The sequence below is a fragment of the Labrus mixtus genome, chromosome 5, assembly GCF_963584025.1.
Source record: "Labrus mixtus chromosome 5, fLabMix1.1, whole genome shotgun sequence".
Classification (NCBI taxonomy): domain Eukaryota; kingdom Metazoa; phylum Chordata; class Actinopteri; order Labriformes; family Labridae; genus Labrus; species Labrus mixtus.
Genome location: NC_083616.1, coordinates 18013874 through 18030356, shown reverse-complemented (window position 1 = coordinate 18030356; position 16483 = coordinate 18013874). Strand labels below are relative to the sequence as shown.

General features: G+C 39.0%; 1 protein-coding gene and 1 long non-coding RNA gene across 2 annotated transcripts in view; both read right to left on the bottom strand.

The window, feature by feature from the left end:
- LOC132974347 (histone H2A.V) overlaps window positions 1–16483 on the bottom strand; it is a 212014-nt gene that overhangs the window by 48132 nt on the left and 147399 nt on the right. The gene's annotated exons all lie outside the window — the stretch shown is intronic.
- On the bottom strand, window positions 839–6596 carry LOC132974327 (uncharacterized). Its single transcript, XR_009673108.1, has 6 exons — window positions 6460–6596; window positions 4912–5045; window positions 3750–3862; window positions 3232–3445; window positions 1294–1457; window positions 839–1246 (listed from the first exon to the last, which is right to left on the bottom strand). It is a non-coding gene; the product is annotated as an uncharacterized LOC132974327 (long non-coding RNA).

Here is a 16483-nt window from a genome sequence, read left to right as displayed (position 1 = left end):
CATTGGATTCAACATTTTTTATATCAAACTTTCTGTAATGCGTTGCTTTTCCTTAACATTTTGCTGTTTTTGTAGAAGTTACTTGTTTTCTGTTGTTTTGTTTACTAACCTCCTGCCTGTTAAACTGTTACATACCTTTACCATGGATCATTTTTTGTGATTGTCTTGCATCTCAGAATAAATTCATATTTAGCCCACTTTTAATTGCAAGACAGCAGAGGCAACAGAAAAAAATATCAAACCTACAGTAAATTGTTCTTTTTTTCTGCTCTCATTACCTTTATCAAACACTCTTTGCTTAGTTTCCAAATGAATACCAAATGTGCATCTCTGGATAGGGCTAGCCATTAAACCAAAGGAAGAAAAAGCTAATGCAATGAGAAGACCTCTAGGTTTCAGCCTCTAAAATAAACCATACATTTTCATCGTTATTTAATACTGACCAAAGTAAAGAGATCCAAACTCAGTGTCTAGATCTTTAAAAACATTCATTTTCATCGTATTTCAGCATTTAATTGATGTCTTTGATAGTTTGTACCAGATGAATTAGTGCACTGGTCTGTTGTGAATGGGCTGAAAGTGCACAAAAACTGGAAATTAATTCCAATAAACTTCCTTGACAGGTATAGACCTGAGAGAATATGTTGCTGACGTGTTACAGGTCAATCATGTTGAAACAGATTTGATCAGATTATACATTTCACACACTGAAGTTTCCCACACATAGTTCTTGTTAAAAATGACACTAAATTGACAGAAAACTTGATCGTGGTGACCTAAATAATAATCCAACCTTCCTTGGGTACATGACCACTCTTTTCAAAGAAGCAAAACAACATCATGTAATGTATCTGTTTATTAATAAAGTGCTCATGTTTGGCTATAGTATAAGTAAAAAAGTGACAAAGAACATAGAGAGGCTACATTGCAACTCTTCTTTTCCAACACCAGCAACACAAGTCAGAAATAGTCATTCAGCAACCATTAAAGTACAACAAACCTCAAAGATAAAGTGTAAATATATAATCTTGAATGTCGATGGCTCGAGTGGTCTCGGTGTTATCTACATTTATTTATTTTTTAAATCACACAAAAGATTACACAACTTATGAAAACAGTTGTTTAATGTCTTGTAAGGCTAAGATCAAGTATTTTGGGTTTCATTTCATTCATCTGACATTATCAGAATTGGAAATTAAGTGTCCAGTGTTTTTGGAGTAGATTCAAAATCTATATATTTGGGAGCCTGCAGCATACATTTTAGTCATCATTTTTCATTCCAAGTGCTGAAACTCTACTTTAAAAGCAAGAATACCCCTAGAATAAAGTACAACAAGTTGACACCAAGCCCCACCAGTGAATTGAAAACATCTTCAGAATAACTCCAATGCTATCTTGGTCCAGAGATTGAGCATATCCGGTAGCATGGGGTACAAAGGAAGCATGGTGATAATATGCTGTAGAAGGGGAAGTTGGGTTGGAGTTGGATACATGCAAACAAACAGAGAGACAGAAGAGTAAACAGAGAGATAGTGAAATATAAACTAAGACAATGGTGGGATGGAATAGCAGAAGCAGGAGTCAGAAGGAGAGAGGGAATGATGGACCATGAGTGAAAAGCTTAAATGAGAACTAGTAGCATGATAATGGTCAACCTGAGAGAGACTGAAGCTAAAGAGGGAAGAAGTAGTGGATTGTTATGTTTCAAAGGCTAGTGTATCTTTAGAAATACAAAAATCCGCTGGCACATTTATTGACAACAACTTGAGGCGTGAACACCAACACACTCCTGTGCTAAGAGCCTGATAAAAAGTAACATCATGCTCACAATGAGGATTTTGAAGTCAGCGTCTCTTTATTCAAGCAGTGCACAGGATCTCACACAACACAAAGTTGTGGGAGAGGTGCTCCCCAAACAGAGAGAAGTCTCAGTATTTAAGCACAATGCAGATAACACTTAACATGCATCATGCTTAGCAACAGAGAAGTTATCTCTTCTCTAGTATGCGAGAGGCCCAGTTGTACCATCTTTCTACTATCCCCAAGGACACCTGCTTACTCACACTGATGCTTTAAGACTTCTTAAAGAACAAGACATTTAAACATTGTATGAGTACAGCACTCAGTTACACGCTCAGTATTTTTCCATCATTAACAAATATATCTTACCCACAGGTCAGTGGTGCATTGCCTTCAGAGTAGAAATGGGGGGAAAAAATCGATACAGCTCATGTCTCATGGCCAGCAAGTATCGTTTTTTTTAATATGATAATAGCAAATATGCTCTTTTAAATTGGTAATTGCTGAGGGGGCTGCACAATTAAATTTGATAAGTTGCATTGTTAAAAACGACTTCTATTGTACAGTCGTCCGTACATGTTTGTGTTCAGTTCAGTTCAATTAGACTGAAATACTAACAGTTCAGATTGTGAGGTGCATGCAGCCTTTAACTGGGTTTTTACTTTGATCACAGTGTTGGTCAGGCTGTGGGCTTGACTACCATTGTGTAGAAATAAAAAGACTGAGACTAAATAGACTGAGATTTTTTTCTTATGTGACACAGAAGTTCTTGATTTAGTTTAATTTTGTGGACTTAATATGCAGTTCAAAAAAGTTCAATAGCAATATAATGTATTGCAATTCTCAGCATATCACAAAATGTTTAAAATCGCAACGATATCGTATTGTGACTCGAGTATCGGAATAATATCTATGGATTCCCACCCCTACTTCAGAGACACACTGCTCCAGCAATGTCTATCATTATGTGGTCTGATAATCCATTTATTTATTTTTCAATAAATACATCAATACAATACATTCAGTGTTAGTGTCCCTCACTCTTTCTAGTCAATTACAAACTGTTCCACTGTTCCTCTGTACACCTGATGCCCTTTGTTGTGATGAATGGATATTCAGCTTTTATCTGTAGCTTTTCTTTTTTTGGTTTGTGTGTTTAACCTTTATTGATGTATGTATTTGGAGCACATTTGCTGTTAATGCATTCATATTTTTGCAGCTTGTATTTCCATTTGCATCTATTTCCTTTTTTACATTTTCTTTGTACTTTGCATGAGTATTTGAATTTGCAGCATGTTTCTCCTGCTGGAAATTATTTGGCCTGTTGCAGCACGTTGTCACCTCTCAGCCAACATTACATCAACTTTTCACGACAGGTAAAAGTAGAGTAGCAGTGCAATATAGAGCATTAAAAAATGTTTGGTTGAATACCTCAAATATTTGACGGTGAGACCTCAACAGACTCCTGGGGGTAGTGAGTTAGGGTGAAAGTGTAGGTCCTCTTAGATGGCAATGAAAGGTAAAGCCTGGGGGCACACAAAGTGTGCAGGTTGTAGTTTTTACCATTCCCATTTTCTTCCATCACAAACCAGTGGTTATCAGATATATTTTTTGGGTTTCCATCACAGCAATCAGTTTCCTCTACCTGTGAACACACAACATAGACTGTTTATCCCTGTTGGGTTCCATACAAGGCAAGAATTAGAAAGAAACAAGGACTATATACATTCAATAATTATAAAAATAAGTATCAAAATAAAATAAATAAAGTATTTCAGTAACTTTTTCTTTAGTTTCACACCAATGATGAGCCCTTCTAATGCATTTCAACACCTGAATTATACTACATTTTTCAACTTTTTTTATTTTCCTTTAAGCTTTCTACTGCTCTGTACCTGTGTATACCAATAACCTTTTATGTCTATATGTATAAATAGGTTTTTATTTACCTTGAGGCATTCTTCCACCACCTTTGTACAATAATTCTTCTCATTATGGCGGAAATGGAAAGCCATCAGTTTTTTCTTGTCTCTCACACTTTCTATTATTTGCATCCCATGTTCTAAGGAAGGAAGCAAAGAAACATATTTACTTTGTGAATGGGTTGATACATTTTGAGAAAGGATAGTAATAGGTGCTGAGCAATTAAAAAAACAGCAGCAAGAACAAGAAGATATGCCCGCATGCTTGCTCAATTTCACAAAAAATCTTTATTGAATCACCAGAATTCTTCTTCAGTTGATCATTTTGTTAATAAATGAACACCTGAAGAAGAACTCTGAAACATTGTGATTCCATAAAGTTGTGTGTCATTAGCAAGTGCACTGGCATGTCTTCTTTTACTTGCTTATAGGTCAATTCATTTGCCATAATACTTGAAATTCATTCTTAAAATGTACTTTTTAATAAAAAATCAAAGGGTAGCCAATCAAAGGTTGGTTAAACAAAGCCCTATGTATAGACTTTTTGTAACCCTATATAGAGGGTAGCACATATAGTGCTTTCACACTTGCACAAAACAAAACCAAATTTGGGCGAGCTGAATGTGTCAATGCAAACTGTCAAATTTGTCACTCAGATTTTATCCTGAATTTCTCCTGCCAATCCCCTAGTATTTTTCTGCAGGAAGATGTGAAATCACCTTGAGCTGGTGACATTAATTCTCTGCGATTGGTGCACGATCATAGGCTGTATTCACTCGACCGTTGTGACCTCCGTGCACATAATTAACCTGCTGTATTACGTTTTCTCTTTGCCAGAATGTTGCTCTTTTGTTGATACTGATTCTGTCGAACTGCACATTGCATTGATAGAAAGTAAAATATTCTCATTATAGAGTTGCAAAGTGGACTCTGTTGCTTAGTCCGTTCTTTTACGTCATGTCTAGTCTCAGGACTCCACCTCCTGTCTGACGTGGATAGTCTCCTGCTGTGAAGTGTTTGTGTGAACTACCAGATCAGGACTTTTTCAGGGGCAGTCCTGCTGAAGTTCTCCAGAATTTTTCAGACATGCAAATGTGAAAACAGCTATATATCAACGGAGTACCAAACCAGCTCCTTTGAATAACCAGATTTGTGAATATTTTTTGCCTCATTAAGAAAAAAGTTGTACCAGCAGGTATTGAATTCAGCTGGTCAATGGCAACCATCTTCAGTCCATCTGGGAAATTACGGACTGTCACAATTTTCCCGTCCACCTTCATTACACATGTGATGATCATGCTGTCTCCTCAGTAATGTTCTGTCCTGAGGGAAAAAATTAAAAAAATTACACAAAAAATGGTTAATTAGAAACTTCAGAAAATCAAAGAGAAAATATGGAGAGAATCCAAGTCTTACATTTGAAAATAGTTAAGACCGACTGAATGTATTACTCATACACAGCAATCTGTATTTCATCACACTTGGCTTGTGAAGTAATTAAAAAAATCTAATTTTAAGTGTAGCTCTGCCTTAAGATGAACTCAGAGATAGTAATAAACCTATTTTTGTGTCTATATCAACTCCCTCAGAATTGTGCAACTTTTAAGTCATGAAAAACGTCAATCAGATTGAGCTTTCATGTGACTTAAAATGATAACAATAATTTTGCCAATCAATCAAATGGTAACATTGTGCAGTGTTCAGTAAAGCTGCAAAAAAACATCTTATTATTCCATATCATGAAAATAAAACTCCTGTAAACACCAGAATGCTATTATACTTGATAAAGCTGTTAGTTATTGAGTGATGTTCAGGAAATGCTATAGCTGCACAGCAGAGAACAGAAATGACTTTCTGCTGTCATAAAAAGTGCACAAAGGATTATTGTACTTGTGCTGCCAGGCCTGCATGCCAAGAGTGACACCAGCAAAGACACAACACAGCCAGGATATACTGTCTGTTTGTCCCCCTGCCATCTCGAAAAGATGAGATCCAGAGAGACCAAGGAACAGCTTCTTCCCACAGACTTCTATCATCTGTGTTGGACTCAATGCCTATGTCGGTGCTGACATTTAGTAAAGTCTATTTGTATACTCTTAGGTTTATTTAATACACTTTTACTACTTCCACTTGTACTACTTATAGTCTAGATAATTAACTTGGCATGGCAACCACTGGACATTTTACTGCACTACATTCATAATACTAGAATTTCATGCCGTTAATTGTCACCGAACCTTATACAACTAACTCTGCTCTGTAAATCTCACATCACAAATACCTAACAATCCCATCATGCCAAAATGCATGGAAAGGCCTGTGCAGACAAGATACATAAAAAAGTTGAAGATAAAAAAGTAGCCTAATGACATCGATACAGTTTACAGACATTTAACAGTTTCCTTATTGAGATACTGCTGCACATTAAATGGTATTACACATTAGATACTGATGCACATTTTAACATGCTTTTAAATAGACAACCAACGTAAACAGATTAGAAAAAAGAAAACACGAAGCCGCACATTCGCTCAAAGCTCTACGGTTCCTTTAACAAACTGACCTGCTGAATTAAGGATCCAGCTACTCCTGCAGACTAAAATTATCACACACTTGCAGGGGAAAAGTGTTAAAAAGATGCAGGTTCTACACAATGCTAAAGCTTAGATTTGACAGGAAAAAAAGAGGAAACCAGAGCTTTCATGTACATGTTTGAAATAATGCACAACTCACTTACAGGACTGAAGTTGGCTACCGCGAGGCTGTGAGGTCCTGTCTGTGTGAGGCGTCCTGGCGTACAGCAGTGTTGTTTCTCAGCCTCAGCTACGGACGGGAAACTCCTTAAATACGGACCAGCAGATGTGACGTGGGCGTTCAGGACGCGCGAAACACATTTCTTGAAATGCAACCGTGTGCTGCGCAAAGGCAAAGATTGAAATCTAGAAAGAAAAACTAATTAAATTACCGAGTATTAATAAATGATATCGTGCAAAGAATTCAAGCAGTTGAATCTGGTTATCCTGGACTTTGCAGAGAGGAAATTGGTGATGCTTCTATTTTATTAAAAACTTCTTCCATTTTTCCTATTTGTTTTTATTTACTGGTGTCTAGATTTTGAGCCAAATCTTCACCGCTCCTTTTTATAGCTTTGGATGTAGTTTTAAACACTGGATAGCCATTTAACGTGAAAGGAATACATTCACATGGGCTTATCAGAAGGCTGCAGTCTTCACTTGACAAACACACAAGGGGGGAATATTTACAGTCTATGTGTTGCAGCAAAGAAATGAACTGGACCCCAATTAATCCCCACCTCTCGCCCCCTCCCTCTAACAATAGCATCAGAATCAGAATCGGGTTTTATTGCCAAGTACAACATACAAGGAATTTGACTTGGTGTATTGGTGCTAAACAATTAGCAAGGAAATAAAACAGAACTAGCAACAACTTAAATAATATAGTATAAGAAGCAATTAAAATATATAAAATATAATTTAAAAATGGAAAATATAAAATATAAAAAATTTAAATTAAAAAACACAAAGTGTACAAAATGTGCAATGTAGGAGCTGTGTAGTGGACTATGAGAAAAAAATATAATGAATTGCTAAAACCCTGACTATTTCTTCTGGAAATTGTGTTAACTACAGATTACTTATCTGGTTGTTCAGTAAGGTACATTTTGATTGAAAAGCTAATGTTAAGTTTTCTCTGTCAAACCAGTTATGTTTTTGTAAATAAGTTAGCATGTGAGTTTTTTTCATGCATACAGCAGTCATAAGGGACAGGAAGAGTGAGTGATAGAGGATTTTTTTCTTCACAGAAAGCAAATCACAAAGGAATGCATACCATCTCAGCCCCTGTGAAAGGCTTTAACACTGAAGTTCAATCCAGAATAAGACTGAAGTTTTTCAGGGTTGTAACAAATGACTCTATATGAGCAAACCACAGCTGCATGTGTCACACATGGTAACAGCACGCACGCAGCACAACAAATAAGTGAAACATTTTCTTAAAACCCTCAGGCATCAGTTTAATTTACTTCCCCCTTCACAAAACTTAAGGACAAAAATGTCCACTTCCAAAAAACTATAAAAATAGAACAGATTGATATTTTTTGCTCAAAACTACAAAACATTAAATCATTTTGGGGAATTTAACCCTTTAAATGCCAGTTTGATTACATGATTCTGGCATTTAAAGGTTTAAATTTAAATTCCTAAACACAGAAAAAAGTAGAAAAAATATCAATCTGTTCTATTTTTATAGCAGTTTTTTGGAAGTGGACCTTTTTGTCCTTAGTGACTTAAGAGGGTAGTAAAAATGTTTCACAGTGTTCTATTGATCTATTAAAAAATATATATATATATGCATTCCAAAATGTGTCAAGAGAGAGACTTTCTTACAAAAAGGTGTGCCATATGCACTAACATAGCCAAAATGATGACCAGATAAAGAGGAAACATTTGCCCAAATTGACAAAAATGTCCATAATGATACGAGGGAAAATAACTGAATTTGCTGAAGCTTCTAACAAAACCTACATTTCTGGGTGGACTTTATTGAACAGCACATGGCATTTAAATTCTACATTAAGTTAGGTTGAGATGTGTAGTAAAAATAAAACAAAGAAATTAAGTGCCTTTTGACCATAGACTCTTTCTGTATCAAATAAAATGGAGTGGATAGTCAGGTACACTCATATTTAAAGTCTGATGGCTCTTAACAGAAACATCTAGAGATAGAAATAAGAAATATGTATATTGTTTTTTTTCATTAATAATGAACAGTTTAATTTCGATCTCCTAATGAAGCTGCATCTTTTCAAGACAACTTATTTTGTAATTTAGTACAGAAAAATCATTGCCTGGTCAATCTCATGTACCTAATGGAAAGCATACAACATCATTTTTAATCTTTGGGCAGCAGTCAATATTTCTGTAGTAACCAGCAGATATCCCGTGTAGTGTAGCCAATGCATCCTCCTCCTCAATCGAAAGACAGACATTATTTTTTATGTTATCATTTGGTCCAGTTAAAGTTTATACAAATTCTTGGTTATGATATTTGTATATGATCAACAGGGTACCCTGTGCACAGCCTAAACACACTCCCAGGGTTGCAGGATCAAACCATGAATAAAAGAAGGAAGACTTTATTGACTACTAATAAAGTCAAGGACATTAGGAAGAAATTAGCAACAAATCATCCCCCCAGACCGTATTTTAGACACCAGCAGGTAACTTCATAGCTATTTTAGCAGTTTTGAGCCGGTGTCCTTGACCTTTTTATCTGAAATTTTAACCCACATGAAATCAGCTACGTGCAGCATTGATTTTATTCCCACAACGTTTCTCAAAGAGGTTTTTGGACCCAGTATTTTATCCATTATTCATTTCATTTTTTCATTGTACTTTTATTTATTCTCGAGAAATCATTGAGGGCAAGCCCTCATTTACAATGACGTCGAGAGTACAATTAAAACGAATAAGAGACAAAAAAGACAAAAAACAACGAAGACAAAATACACAGATTATAAGACCAGAAGAATAAGCAGTAAGCAGGTAACTACAGTTAATAACATTTACACTCATGAGTACAGTGAGCTGTGATCAAGAGAGCAGCGAGCAGCACCTGAGCAGAGCAGCGAGCAGCGTACTACGGTGAGCGTATTGCATAATTTTCTGTTCTGTTCTCCTCTGTACTGTGTTACTGTGTACAATGTACACTGTGTGTCAATGTGTGTCAATGTCAATAAAATAAATCGTTGTCAATGGATTTCTCAAAAAGTACACAGTAAAAGTACTTCATATTACTTGTGCACGTAGTCTAGGATGTACTAAGTCCACCCATATCAGAATCATTGTCTACTTATGGAATATTTTTTTTTGTCTGGAAAAGGAGATTAATAACGGGTCAAAATCGCTCTCTCTGTCTTACTCCTGCTCGCTCTGCAGTCTGGAGCATTTACCATAAAGATCAGAATACGTGGGCACTTAAAATTTAGGGGCGGCTCACTTCACCATGTAAACTCGAGGAGCGGCTGGCTTGACCGCAGTCTCCTGCTCTACGTGTCAGATGTTAAGCTACTCCTCGTCCTCCTTTAGTGATAATGATACATGTAAGAAATGTAGTTCATTTGTAGTTTTGGAGGCGAGGGTGTCTGAGTTAGAGAGACGGCTCCGCACCATTGAGTCAGAGTCATCATATGCAGCTGTAGTTTGCCAGCCACCTGTAGCCGGTGCAGGCCGACATAGCTTGGCTTCCCCATTGATAACTGGCAGTCTTTTTGGGGAAAACCTGGTCTGCTAGCTAGAGATGGCATCCATCCCACTTTGGACGGTGCAGCTCTATTATCTAGAAACATAGCAGAGGTTATTAGTCCAAAACCCTGACAACAACACAGAGTTCAGACCAGGAGGCAGAGCTGCAGTCTTACACACTTCTCTGCGCCTCCCTTAGATCTGTCTCCCAGTCACTATAGCTGTAATTCTGAATCGAACTGTAGTTATACTATAGGTACTGTGTCTGTCCCCCGGTCCAGACCCGTTTTTATAAGTCATCCAAACGGCGTGGATCGTCAAAATCTCATCAAAACTACGAATACGATTTTGCTGAAAAATCAGAAAATTCACTGCGGACTTTTGAACATTAGGTCTTTAACATCCAAATCTCTTTTAGTGAATGATCTGATATCACATCAGCATATTGATTTACTTTTTTTGACTGAAACCTGGCTGTGTCGAGATGAATATGTTAGTTTGAATGAATCCACTCCTCCCAGTCATTTTTGTACTCATATACAGTGGGTACGGAAAGTATTCAGACCCCTTTACATTTTTCACTCTTTCATTGCAACTGTTTCATTGCAGCCATTTGCTAAAATCAAAAAAGTTCATTTTATTTCTCATTAATGTACACTCAGCACCCCATCTTGACAGAAAAAAAACAGAAATGTAGAAAATTTTGCAAATTTATTAAAAAAGAAAAACTGAAATATCACATGGTCATAAGTATTCAGACCCTTTGCTGTGACACTCATATTTAACTCACATGCTGTCCATTTCTTCTGATCCTCCTTGAGATGGTTCTGCTCCTTCATTGGAGTCCAGCTGTGTTTAATTAAACTGATTGGACTTGATTAGGAAAGGCACACACCTGTCTATATAAGACCTTACAGCTCACAGTGCATGTCAGAGCAAATGAGAATCATGAGGTCGAAGGAACTGCCCAAGGAGCTCAGAGACAGAATTGTGGCAAGGCACAGATCTGGCCAAGGTTACAAAAGAATTTCTGCAGCACTCAAGGTTCCTAAGAGCACAGTGGCCTCCATAATCCTTAAATGGAAGAAGTTTGGGACGACCAGAACTCTTCCTAGACCTGGCCGTCCAGTCAAACTGCGCAATCGTGGGAGAAGAGCCTTGGTGAGAGAGTTAAAGAAGAACCCAAAGATCACTGTGGCTGAGCTCCAGAGATGCAGTAGGGAGATGGGAGAAAGTTCCACAAAGTCAACTATCACTGTAGCCCTCCACCAGTCGGGGCTTTATGGCAGAGTGGCCCGACGGAAGCCTCTCCTCAGTGCAAGACATATGAAAGCCCACATAGAGTTTGCCAAAAAACACATGAAGGACTCCCAGACTATGAGAAAGAAGATTCTCTGGTCTGATGAGACCAAGATTGAACTTTTTGGCTTTAATTTTAAGCGGTATGTGTGGAGAAAACCAGGCACTGCTCATCACCTGCCCAATACAATCCCAGCAGTGAAACATGGTGGTGGCAGCATCATGCTATGGGGGTGTTTTTCAGCTGCAGGGACAGGACGACTGGTTGCAATTGAAGGAACGATGAATGCGGCCAAGTACAGAGATATCCTGGAAGAAAACCTCTTCCAGAGTGCTCAGGACCTCAGACTGGGCCGAAGGTTCACCTTCCAACAAGACAATGACCCTAAGCACACAGCTAAAATAACAAAGGAGTGGCTTCAGAACAACTCTGTGACCATTCTTGACTGGCCCAGCCAGAGCCCTGACCTAAACCCAATTGAGCATCTCTGGAGAGACCTGAAAATGGCTGTCCGCCAACGTTCATCATCCAACCTGACAGAACTGGAGAGGATCTGCAAGGAAGAATGGCAGAGGATCCCCAAATCCAGGTGTGAAAAACTTGTTGCATCATTCCCAAGAAGACTCATGGCTGTACTAGCTCAAAAGGGTGCTTCTACTCAATACTGAGCAAAGGGTCTGAATACTTATGACCATGTGATATTTCAGTTTTTCTTTTTTAATAAATTTGCAAAAATTTCTACATTTCAGTTTTTTTTCTGTCAAGATGGGGTGCTGAGTGTACATTAATGAGAAATAAAATGAACTTTTTTGATTTTAGCAAATGGCTGCAATGAAACAAAGAGTGAAAAATTTAAAGGGGTCTGAATACTTTCCGTACCCACTGTACCTCGAGACACCAGACGAGGTGGAGTAGCAGCTATTTTTAATTCTAGTCTTCTAGTTAACCCTCGACCAAAGCTGAATTTTTCTTCTTTTGAAAGCCTTGTTCTTAGTCTTCCACATCCAGTCTCAAGAACCTTTCAGCCAGTTCTAGTTGTTGTAGTTTACCGCCCTCCTGGCCCATATTCTGAATTTCTATCTGAATTTGCAGAATTTTTTATCAGATTTAGCCCTTAGCAGTGATAGAATAATTGTTGTAGGTGACTTCAATATCCATGTGGATGTTGATAATGATAGCCTTAGCACAGCTTTCATGTCACTATTAGACATGGTTTCACCCAGGGTGTAAACGAACCTACTCATCGTTTCAACCACACCCTGGATCTTGTTTTAGCTTATGGCATTGAAATCCATAACCTTACAGTTTCCCTAGAAAATCCTCTTCTATCAGACCATTTCCTTATTACATTCGACTTTGTCCTGCCAGAATTATCTCTGCTTGGAAGAGGTGTGCTCCTTAGAAGTTTGTCTGATAGTGCTGTGGCTAGATTTAAGGAAGCTATTTCAGCTGCTTTTGATTCAGTACCGTGTTTCAACCCAGTTGGAAACTCTTATGATAGCTTTAGTCCCTCTCAGCTAGATCAGTTTGTTGATAGTGCAGTGGATTCGCTGAGAGTTACTCTTGATTCGATTGCTCCCCTGAAACAGAAGGTTGTCAAGCGGTGGAGAGTGGCTCCATGGTTCAACTCAGAAACCCGTACTCTGAAACAATCATCACGAAATTTTGAAAGAATATGGCACTCGACCAAAACGGCAGAATCTCGTTTATTCTGGCAGGATAGCCATAGAAGATATATGAAGGCTCTATGTCACGCTCGAGCTGCCTACTACTCCTCTCTAATCGAGGAAAACAAAGGCAATCCTAGATACATTTTCAGCACTGTAGCCAGGCTGACAGAGAGTCATGGCTCCATTGAGCCTTGTATTCCTCTAGCCCTCAGCAGTAATGATTTCCTGAGCTTTTTCAACAACAAAATTCTAGACATCAGAGACAAAATTGGTAACCTCCTGCCCTTACCTGGTCCAGATACGTCTGATACGGCAGAGACAGTTCCAGGACCAGATATTAGTCTCGACTGTTTTTCTCCAATCAACCTTTCAGAGCTATATTCCATTTTTTCTGCGTCAAAACCGTCAACCTGTCTTTTGGACCCAATCCCAACCAAGTTGTTTAAGGAAGTCTTTCCCTTAGTTAGTGTTATAGCTACGACCCAGGCGTCGCTTTCTCTCACTCTCCTCGCTTGTTGTCTTGGTCACTTGCTTGAGTAGTGCCTCATCAGTAACTGTAGGATCTGAGAGAAGGGGTCTCAATTCACGTCTAATATCATCATGCTTCTCACTCAAGCCCTGGTAGACTGTGCGAAGAAACACATTCTGTGCTGTTCGTTTCTCATACTTAATATCAGAGTCTGTCTGTTTGGATATGAATATCACCTTTTGTTTGAGCCCCATCATTCTGTAAAGAAACTGCTGTGGTGTTTCTTGTTCGTGTTGTTTGGCATTCATCAACTCCTGAAACAATTCAGTGCTGCTTTTCTCTCCTAAGTGTGACTGTAGAAAGCTTTTTAGCTCGGCTATTGTCATGTCATCCTTACTGGCGAGCATATCCTTGAAGTTGCCAGGCTTTATGATGCGAAACACTGCTCTAGTGATTTCGTCCTCAGTGTGTTTTTCTTTCAGTCCTTGGTCAATCTGTTTGCAGATGTTGCTATAGCTGATCTCAGATGCCTTGTCCCCGACTTGTCCACCATGGATTTTGAATTCTTTCCTCTGCAGGAGGGGGAGGTCTTTGAGAGCGATCATGCTTTCAGTTGTATTGGTGGAATGTTGATAAGTGTGAGGTGACTGCATGTCATGTTGACCCTGAGACTGGTTATTGTGTGTGTGTGAATCATGTGTGTTAACATTAACAACATTAGGTTGTGATGACGACAAAACATTTGCATCAGACACAGTGACATTCTCCCTCACCTCTGTAGACATTTCAGTCTGATGTGGCCCATTAATCATCTCTTCAATCCTATCTTTTAGGAAAAGTAACTGTGAGATGCCCTCATCCTCTAACTCAAGCAACAAGGTACTATCCATGTAAGAACACACATAATCAATACAGCTCTCTTCGTCACTTAACTTAGCTGGATCTTGGTCTTTAGTCCTTGGGATGTTCTTTGTTACCTCAAACAAATCATCAGAAGAAAGGCGAAACAGACCTTTCTTCACCATCCAAACCACTTTCTTTCTTTCGTTGTCTGCCATTGTGGACATTCACCAGGTGCCGTCGGCCCTCAAAATCCCTCGCTCTGGCAGCAGTCAGACGCCTTGGATTCTCGAAGCCCCTTGCTTAGATGACGTGTCACACATAGGCCCACAGGTTCAAGGATCACTAGATCGGCGACGCTCTCTCACCACAGCCGTTGCCGATCCCGGACGAGCCCCCACAAATTGTTACAGGTCTCAGGCTGGGACCCATAAACAATTAAGGTTCCTGTGTAAACAGGAGAAAGATGAGGAGGACAACAGTGCTTCTGCTCAGTGCAGCTTCTCTCAGCATAATGAAGAAGCGACGAGAGTCTGCAAACAAAGAGCGTCCAAGGGAGAAGCACAGCGCCACACTGCCTCCTACTGGCAACACTGACATGTGCAGTTTATTCTAAATTGAAACTCTTCAAAGAAATATTTCACTGGCCAACATGGCTCATATTAAAGTGCCCCTTTATATTATTTATAAAATAAAACAAACCAGATATAAACATAAAATGTGACAACACCTTTTGTGTGCGTCACATTAGCAACTCTATATTAGATATGATCAATTCGTCTTTACTGACAGGCTATGTACCACAGGCATTTAAAGTAGCGGTAATCAAACCTCTACTTAAAAAGCCTACTCTAGATTCAGGAACTCTAGCTAACTATAGGCCTATATCCAACCTTCCTTTTATCTCAAAGATCCTGGAGAAGGTGGTAGCTAATCAGCTGTGTGACTTTCTCCATGACAACAGTTTATTTGAGGAGTTTCAGTCAGGATTTAGAGTCCACCATAGCACTGAGACTGCATTAGTTACAGTTACAAACGATCTACTTCTAGCTTCAGACAGGGGACTTCTCTCTGTGCTTGTCTTGTTAGATCTTAGTGCTGCTTTTGACACCATTGACCATCAGATCCTGTTATACAGACTAGAACATTTACTTGGAATTACAGGGACTGCTTTAAGTTGGTTTGAATGGTTATCAGACCGATCTCAGTTTGTACATGTTAATGATGAGTCCTCTATGCACACTAAAGTTTGCCATGGAGTCCCACAAGGTTCAGTGCTTGGACCAATTCTCTTTACATTATATATGCTTCCTCTGGGAAATATTATGAGGAAACACTCCATACAGTTTCATTGTTATGCAGATGATACTCAGCTTTATGTATCAATGAAGCCAGATGGCACCAGTCAGTTATGTCAGCTAGAAACGTGCCTTAAGGACGTTAGGACCTGGATGACCAGAAATTTTTTGCTACTTAACTCAGACAAGACTGAAGTTATTGTGCTAGGCCCGAAGAACCTCAGAGAGACTTTTTCTAGTGATTTGACTGTCCTTAGTGACATCAGCCTGGCATCTAGCACCACTGTTAGGAATCTAGGAGTTCTATTTGATCAAGATATGTCCTTTAGCTCTCACATCAGGCAAATTTCAAGAACAGCCTATTTTCACCTTCGTAATATATCCAAGATCAGGAATATCCTGTCGCAAAATGATGCAGAAAAACTAGTTCATGCATTTGTTACCTCCAGATTGGATTATTGTAACTCTTTTGTCAGGGTGCTCTGGCAAGTCTCTAAAGACTCTTCAACTAGTCCAGAACGCTGCAGCTCGTGTACTGACCAGAACTAGGAAGAGGGACCACATTACTCCTGTCCTGGCTTCTCTGCACTGGCTCCCTATACAGTCTCACTTACAAAGCTCTAAATGGCCAGGCACCATCTTATGTTAAGGAGCTACTAGTGCCGTACTGTCCCTCGAGAACATTACGGTCCCAGAATGCAGGCCTAGTAGTGGTACCTACAGTCTCTAAGTGTACTATGGGGGGTAAAGCCTTCAGTTATCGGGCTCCTCTCCTCTGGAACCGCCTTCCAGCCGGGGTCCGGGAGGCAGACACAGTCTGTATTTTTAAGAATAGACTTAAAACTTTCCTTTTTGATAAATCTTATAGTTAGGGCTGGTGCTGGTGTAGACCAGCTCTTAGTTATGCTGCTATAGGCTTAA